Genomic DNA, 8754 nt, shown 5'->3' on the forward strand with positions numbered 1-8754 from the left:
GTGGGGACCCCTTAAATCAAGGGGTCTCCCCCCCTCCAGGCACCCAAGGGCTAGAGGTGAAGCCCGAGGCTGTCCCCAGCACCCCTGGGCGGTGGGTGCCGGGCTGATAGCCATAAGTGTGTAAAAAAAAGAATATTGTTTTTTGTTGTGGAGCTACAAGGCCCAGCAAGCCTCCCCCGCTTGCTGGTACTTGGAGAACCTCAAGTACCATCATGTGGGGAAATAACGGGCCCGCTGGTACCTGTAGTTCTACAACAACAAAAATACCCAAATAAAAACACAACACACACACCGTGAAAGTAAAAATTTATTAAAACACACTTACACACTCACACATACTTACCTACATCCCACGCCGGTCACGTCCACTTGTCCAGTAGAATCCAATAGATGGTTCCTGTAAAAATGAGAGAGAGATTACTTACCTACATCCCACGCCGGTCACGTCCACTTGTCCAGTAGAATCCAATAGGGGTACCTGTAAAAATGAAAATTATACTTACAAACAAAGTAATCCAAAGGAGGAGAGAGAGAGAGAGAGAGAGAGAGAGAGAAATGAATGATTATTATGTACTCGCTGACGCGAGAAGACGTTAGCACAGACAGGGGAGAGTGCTGCTGCTGGCTGGCCTGTAGCTTTGCCCCCAGTAGCTGTGCCCCTTGTGGCTGTGCCCCCAGTTGCTGTGCCCACTGTAGCTGTGCCCCTTGTAGCAGTGCCCTGAGTAGTTGTGCCCCCTGTAGTTGTGCCCCCAGTAGCATTGCCCCCAGTAGTTGTGCCCCTTGTGGCTGTGCCCCCTGTAATTGTGCCCCTTGTAGCTGTGCCCCCAGTTGCTGTGCCCCTTGTAGTTGTGCCCGCAGTTGCTGTGCCCCTTGTAGCTGTGTCCCCAGTTGCTGTGCCACCTGTAGCTGCGACCCTTGTAGTTGTGCCCCCGTAGCTGCACCCCTGGTAGTTGTGCCCCCGTAGCTGCGCCCCTTATAGTTGTGACCCCGTAGCTGCGCCCCTTGTAGTTGTGCCCCCGTAGCTGCGCCCCTTGTAGTTGTGCCCCCGTTGCTGCGCCCCTTGTAGTTGTGCCCCCGTTGCTGCGCCCCTTATTTATTTATTTATTAACAGTTTCTTATATAGCGCAGCATATTCCGTTGCGCTTTACAATTAGAACAGCAGTAATAGAACAAAACTGGGTAAAAACAGACAGACAGAGGTAGGAAGGCCCTGCTCGCAAGCTTACAATCTATAGGGAAATAGGCACAAGGATAGATGCTACCTATTGCATAATGGTCCACCAGATTGCTAGGTTCTTAATGGGTTGTATGATGATACCCCACAAAGTTATCCAAGTGTCAGGAGGGTGTGAGACTAAAGAAATACAAGATATGTGATGTTATGAATACTCTATAGAGGATGTAATTAGATAGGGAAGCACTGAAGGTTAAGTGGGTGGGTCTGGAATTTGATAGGCTTGTCTGAAGAGGTGAGTTTTCAGGGAACATTTAAAGGTTTGGAGACTAGAGGCGAGTCTTACTGTGCGTGGGAGGGCATTCCACAGAGTGGGTGAAGCCCGGATAAAGTCCTGTAATTTTGAGTGTGAACAAGTAATGCGTGTGGATGAGAGACGTAGATCTTGTGCAGAGCGGAGAGGTCGGGTAGGGAGATATTTTGAGATGAGTGAAGAGATGTATGTTGGTGCAGTTTGGTTAATAGCCTTTTATGTGAGTAAAAGTATTTTATATTTAATACGGTAGAATACCGGTAACCAATGGAGGGACTGACAGAGTGGATCTGCAGACGATGAACGTCTGGCAAGGAAGATTAGCCTCGCAGCTGCATTCAAAATGGATTGTAGTGGTGAGAGCCTATGTTTGGGAAGACCGGTCAGGATACTATTACAATAATCAAAGCGGAAGATAATGAGAGCATGGATTAGAGTTTTTGCTGTGTCTTGTGTAAGATAAGGGCGTATTTTGGATATGTTTCTTAGATGTATGTAACATGATCTTGAGACAGATTGAATGTGGGTAACAAAGGACAGTTCAGAGTCAAGAATGACACCTAGGCAGCGAGCTTGTGGGGTAGGGGTGATTGCAGAGTTCTCAACAGTGATAGAGATATCAGGTTGGAAACTACTATTGGCCGGTGGAAATATAATTAATTCTGTTTTGGAAATATTAAGTTTGAGGTGGCGAGATGTCATCCAAGATGAAATGGCAGAAAGGTATTCAGTGACACGGCCCAATACAGATGGTGACAAATCAGGGGAGGATAGGTAGATTTGAGTATCATCCGCATACAGATGGTACTGAAATCCGAAAGAGTTGATTAGTTTGCCAAGAGATGTGGTATAGATAGAGAAAAGCAGAGGACCTAGGACTGAGCCTTGCGGTACTCCAACTGAGAGAGGTAGCGAAGGAGAGGTGGAATCAGAGAAACGAACACTGAAGGAGCGATTAGATAGGTAGGATAAGAACCAAGAAAGGGCTGTGTCCTGAATACCTAGGGATTGTAGTGTTTGTATGAGAAGAGAGTGGTCAACAGTGTCAAAAGCAGCAGAGAGATCAAGGAGAATAAGTAGAGAGAAATGTCCTTTAGATTTAGCAGTGACCAAATCATTCACTACCTTAGTCAGTGCTGTCTCTGTGGAGTGTTGGGCACGAAATCCTGACTGAAGTGGGTCCAGTAGGCTGTGTGAGTTAAGAAAGTGTGTGAGGCGAGTGTAGGCAAGTCTCTCCAGTAGCTTGGAGGGGCATGGGAGCTGAGAGATGGGACGGTAGTTAGAGAGAGAGTTCGGGTCAGAGTTTTGTTTTTTCAGAATGGGAGTAATCACTGCATGCTTGTATAGAAAAGGAAAGATACCAGTAGACAGGGAGAGATTACAGATTTTCGTTAAGGTTGGGATGAGCACAGTAGACAGAGCTTTACTAATTTGTGAGGGTATAGAGTCAAGGGTAGAGGTATTAGAGTAGGCAGATGAAAAGAGTGCAGATACTTCATCTTCATTTGTAGGATCAAAGGAAGAGAAGGTGTTAGAGGGTTCAGGCAGGGAATTGAGCAGGTCACTTGCTGTGGAAGAGCATACCATTTCATTTCGGATCTTGTCAATCTTGTCCTTGAAATAGGAAGCAAGATCTTGCGCACTGACAGTGGCTGGTGGGTTAGGTGAGGGAGGTACAAGAAGTGATTTAAATGTATTAAAAAGTCGCTTGGGGTTAGAGGCTTGAGCAGAGATGAGAGATTGAAAATATGTTTGTTTGGCATTGTCCAGAGCAGTACGATAAGAGTGGTAGGTGGTCTTATATGTGAGAAAGTCACTTGAACTACGAGATTTACGCCACTGGCATTCAACTTTCCGTGAGAGTTTTTGTAAGTGTCTAGTGTATTTAGAGTGCCACAGTTGACATCTAAGTCTACGTGGAGTGTGATGGGTAGCTGGAGCCACTTCATCAAGTGCTGTTACTAGAGTTTGGTTAAGGTGTGACACCGCAGTCTCTGGAGAGGTGAATGTAGAAATTGGTGAAAGCAGTGGTTGCAGAGAGGTAGATAGTTGTTGAAAATTAATAGCGTTAATATTTCTGCGGGTAAGAGGTGTCCTTGTAGACTTTAGGGACATGGAGTTTGAAGTAATGGAGGAGAGCATGCATGTGATAAGGTTGTGATCTGAGAGAGGGAAAGGAGTGTTAGTGAGTTCAGAAACAGAGCATAGTCTGGTGAATACAAGATCCAGGCAGTGGCCCTCCTGATGAGTAGGGGAGTCAGTCCATTGGGAGAGGCCAAGAGAGGAGGTTAGAGATAGTAGTTTAGAGGCATGGGGAGATTGTGGACTGTCAATAGAGAGATTGAAATCACCCATAATGATGGTGGAGATGTCAGAGGATAGAAAGTGAGGGAGCCATGCAGAAAATTCTTCCAGAAACTTTTTGGGTTGCCCAGGTGGGCGATAGATAGCTGCAACACGCAGAGAGAAAGGGGTGAAAATCCTAATAGAGTGTACTTCAAAGGATGTAAATGTGAGTGAGGGAACAGGTGGTAAAACAATGTGCGTGTAAGATTTGGACAGTAATATTCCAACACCCCCTCCTTTGATATTACCAGGCCTGGGGGTGTGTGTGAAGTGGATGCCACCATGTGACAGTGCTGCAGGGGAGGCAGTGTCTGATTGTGTGAGCCAGGTTTCTGTTATAGCCAGCATATTGAATTTTTTTGCTATGAAAAGGTCATGAATAGCTGTTAATTTGTTGCAAACAGAGCGTGCATTCCATAAAGCACATTTTAGTGACTTGGAGGTAGATGGGAGACATGTGATGTTGATAAGGTTTGTTGATTTTATATTCCGTTGTGAATCAGCTGAATGTGAGCGTGGTATGTGGATGGGACCTGGATTTGGGGATATGTCACCAGCTAGTAGAAGCAGAAGAAGAGAGAGATAGGTATAGTTGGGGGAGGTGTGTGATAGTTTCTTATGGTGACAGGTAGAGGATGTGACAGTTAGTGTACATAGATAGGTTAAAAGCTCATGAGTGTTAATAAGAGGGGAGTGGATTAATGAGGCTGCAATGTGTACAGAGCGATACATAACAGGTATAGTGAAGGACGATGTCATTTTATAGAGGATAACATGAAGTGCTATGAGGAAAAACAGTTTGTGGAGCATGGTGTTTATAAAGAGAAAAGTATAGATAGGAAAAGGCTTATGGAAATTGTTAATTAAATTGTAGATTTACCTGCTTTCCAATGTTTTTCCTTGTAGTTGTGCCCCTGTAGCTGCGCCCCTGGTAGTTGTGCCCCTTGCAGTTGTGCCCCCGTAGCTGCGCCCCGTAGCTGCGCCCCTTGTAGTTGTGCCCCCGTAGATGTGCCCCTTGTAGTTGTGCCCCCGTAGCTGCGCCCCTGGTAGTTGTGCCCCCGTAGCTGCGCCCCTGGTAGTTGTGCCCCCGTTGCTGCGCCCCTGGTAATTGTGCCCCCATAGCTGCGCCCCTGGTAGTTGTGCCCCCGTTGCTGCGCCCCTGGTAGTTGTGCCCCCGTAGCTGCGCACCTTGTAGTTGTGCCCCCGTAGCTGCGCCCCTGGTAGTTGTGCCCCCGTAGCTGCGCCCCTGGTAGTTATGCCCCCGTAGCTGCGCCCCTTGTAGCTGCGCCCCCGTAGCTGCGCCCCTTGTAGTTGTGCCCCCGTAGATGTGCCCCTTGTAGTTGTGCCCCCGTAGCTGCGCCCCTGGTAGTTGTGCCCCCGTAGCTGCGCCCCTGGTAGTTGTGCCCCCGTTGCTGCGCCCCTGGTAATTGTTCCCCCATAGCTGCGCCCCTGGTAGCTGTGCCCCCGTTGCTGCGCCCCTGGTAGTTGTGCCCCCGTAGCTGCGCACCTTGTAGTTGTGCCCCCGTAGCTGCGCCCCTGGTAGCTGTGCCCCCGTAGCTGCGCCCCTGGTAGTTATGCCCCCGTAGCTGCGCCCCTTGTAGTTGTGCCCCTGGTAGTTGTGCCCCCGTAGCTGCACCCCTGGTAGTTGTGCCCCCGTAGCTGCGCCCCTGGTAGTTGTGCCCCCGTAGCTGCGCCCCTGGTAGTTGTGCCCCCGTTGCTGCGCCCCTGGTAATTGTGCCCCCATAGCTGCGCCCCTGGTAGTTATGCCCCCGTTGATGCGCCCCTGGTAATTGTGCCCCCGTAGCTGCGCCCCTGGTAGTTGTGCCCCCGTAGCTGCGCCCCTGGTAGTTGTGCCCCCGTTGCTGCGCCCCTGGTAATTGTGCCCCCATAGCTGTGCCCCTGGTAGTTGTGCCACCGTTGCTGCGCCCCTGGTAATTGTGCCCCCATAGCTGCGCCCCTGGTAGTTGTGCCCCCGTTGCTGCGGCCCTGGTAATTGTGCCCCCATAGCTGCGCCTCAATCACACACATATATAAAAAATAAAAAAAAATAAAAAACATACTTACAGCTCCTGCAGTGCCGTCATCCGTCTCCGGCCGCCGGCTCGTCTCTGCTGTACTATGGGAGAGACGTCATGACTCATGACGTCTCTCCCAATGTAGCGCCGCTCAGACACTAGGGGTCAATTATGACCCCTGTTGTCAGTCAGCGGCGCAGGCTGCAGCGGGCGCCCACACAGCCCACGGCGCCTGCTGCAGCCGGGAAGGGGGCTCGCTATTGATTGGACAGCGGATCCAGCACTGGATCCGCTGGGCCAATCACATCTGGTGCAGTGACAGGGGCGTGCATTCGTCGGGGCTGAATGCACGCCCCTGTCATTGCGGCACCAGTATAGGTGCCGCTTCCCTATACTTTCTCAATGGGCTTTCACAGCCCATTGCAGCGCCCCGCCCCCTGCCCACCCCCCGCTGCCCGGACTTTAATGTTAGGTGCAGGAGGCACCTCTCCCGCTGCCTCCCAGCCCAACATTTTCACGGGGGGGGAGAGATTATGAAAATAATAAAAGAAGATATTTATCACAGACTCTGTTATAAATATCTTCTTTTTATTATTTTAATTATTATGACAGGGGAGGCACTGCCTCCCCTGCCTCCCCTGACTGCACGTCCCTGGTGTGGGGGAAGTGACAGTCTGGAGTTATTGTGTGTCTGTGTGGGGGAAGTGACAGTTTGCAGTTATTGTGTGTCTGTGGGGGAAGTGACAGTCTGCAGTTATTGTGTGTCTGTGTGGGGGAAGTGACAGTTTGCAGTTATTGTGTGTCTGTGTGGGGGAAGTGACAGTTTGCAGTTATTGTGTGTCTGTGGGGGAAGTGACAGTCTGCAGTTATTGTGTGTCTGTGGGGGAAGTGACAGTCTGCAGTTATTGTGTGTCTGTGGGGGAAGTGACAGTCTGCAGTTATTGTGTGTCTGTGTGGGGGAAGTGACAGTCTTGAGTTAGTGTGTGTCTGAGTTGTGGGGGAGTCAGTTTTCAGTCTGAGTGTGTGTGGAGGAAAGGGCAGTCCTACAGAGTGCATGGGAGGGGATAGTTTGCTGTGTGTGTGTGTGTGTGTGTGTGTGTGTGTGTGTGTGTGTGTGTGTGTGTGTGTGTGTGTGTGTTTGGGGGTGGGGGGTCGCCACGTTGGGAATATACTAGGGATGTGCACTTGAAATTTTTCGGGTTTTGCGTTTTAGTTTTGGGTTCGGTTCCGCGGCCGTGTTTTGGGTTCGACCGTGTTTTGGCAAAACCTCACCGAATTTTTTTTGTCGGATTCGGGTGTGTTTTGGATTCGGGTGTTTTTTTCAAAAAACCCTAAAAAACAGCTTAAATCATAGAATTTGGGGGTCATTTTGATCCCAAAGTATTATTAACCTCAAAAACCATAATTTCCACTCATTTTCAGTCTATTCTGAATACCTCACACCTCACAATATTATTTTTAGTCCTAAAATTTGCACCGAGGTCGCTGGATGACTAAGCTAAGCGACCCTAGTGGCCGACACAAACACCTGGCCCATCTAGGAGTGGCACTGCAGTGTCACGCAGGATGGCCCTTCCAAAAAACACTCCCCAAACAGCACATGACGGAAAGAAGAAAAAAAGAGGCGCAATGAGGTAGCTGTGTGAGTAAGCTAAGCGACCCTAGTGGCCGACACAAACACCTGGCCCATCTAGGAGTGGCACTGCAGTGTCACGCAGGATGGCCCTTCCAAAAAACACTCCCCAAACAGCACATGACGCAAAGAAGAAAAAAAGAGGCGCAATGAGGTAGCTGTGTGAGTAAGATAAGCGACCCTAGTGGCCGACACAAACACCTGGCCCATCTAGGAGTGGCACTGCAGTGTCACGCAGGATGGCCCTTCCAAAAAACACTCCCCAAACAGCACATGACGCAAAGAAGAAAAAAAGAGGCGCAATGAGGTAGCTGTGTGAGTAAGCTAAGCGACCCTAGTGGCCGACACAAACACCTGGCCCATCTAGGAGTGGCACTGCAGTGTCACGCAGGATGGCCCTTCCAAAAAACACTCCCCAAACAGCACATGACGCAAAGAAGAAAAAAAGAGGCGCAATGAGGTAGCTGTGTGAGTAAGCTAAGCGACCCTAGTGGCCGACACAAACACCTGGCCCATCTAGGAGTGGCACTGCAGTGTCACGCAGGATGGCCCTTCCAAAAAACACTCCCCAAACAGCACATGACGCAAATAAAAATGAAAGAAAAAAGAGGTGCAAGATGGAATTGTCCTTGGGCCCTCCCACCCACCCTTATGTTGTATAAACAGGACATGCACACTTTAACCAACCCATCATTTCAGTGACAGGGTCTGCCACACGACTGTGACTGAAATGACGGGTTGGTTTGGACCCCCACCGAAAAAGAAGCAATTAATCTCTCCTTGCACAAACTGGCTGTCAGGAATCGACTCACCAAGCTGACATCCGTCCGCCGTTGCGGACTCCGACCTGGCTCCCTGCGGTCACCTGTCGTCCGTGTCCCTGCCTCTGGACGCCATCACGGGCCTGGGAGCGCTCCTGAGACAGCAGGCGTGTAGCACGCCGCGTTCCCGCTAGGCCGCGGCATGGGCGCCGCCATGACAGTTCACAACAACCAGCATACAGCGGCCAATCCGGTGCTTGGCCGCACCCACTTTCCCTCACTCATCCAATGCCTGTGCACCAAGGGGTACATAAGAGACTGCAGGATCAGTCTGCAGGCATCCTGGACTTTGTGTCACTCCTGCGACCCATGTGAAAGGATCTGTACCTATTCCTTCCGTGTTCCTGGCTCTCTACTGAAAGACTTGTACTCCTGGTTACTCTGCACAGCTCCGTGGAACTTCAAGGCCCAGCAATACCTGCAACTTCAAACAGGCTTCACACTCATCACCA

Source organism: Pseudophryne corroboree, chromosome 2, assembly GCF_028390025.1.
Source record: "Pseudophryne corroboree isolate aPseCor3 chromosome 2, aPseCor3.hap2, whole genome shotgun sequence".
Taxonomy (NCBI): Eukaryota; Metazoa; Chordata; class Amphibia; order Anura; family Myobatrachidae; genus Pseudophryne; species Pseudophryne corroboree.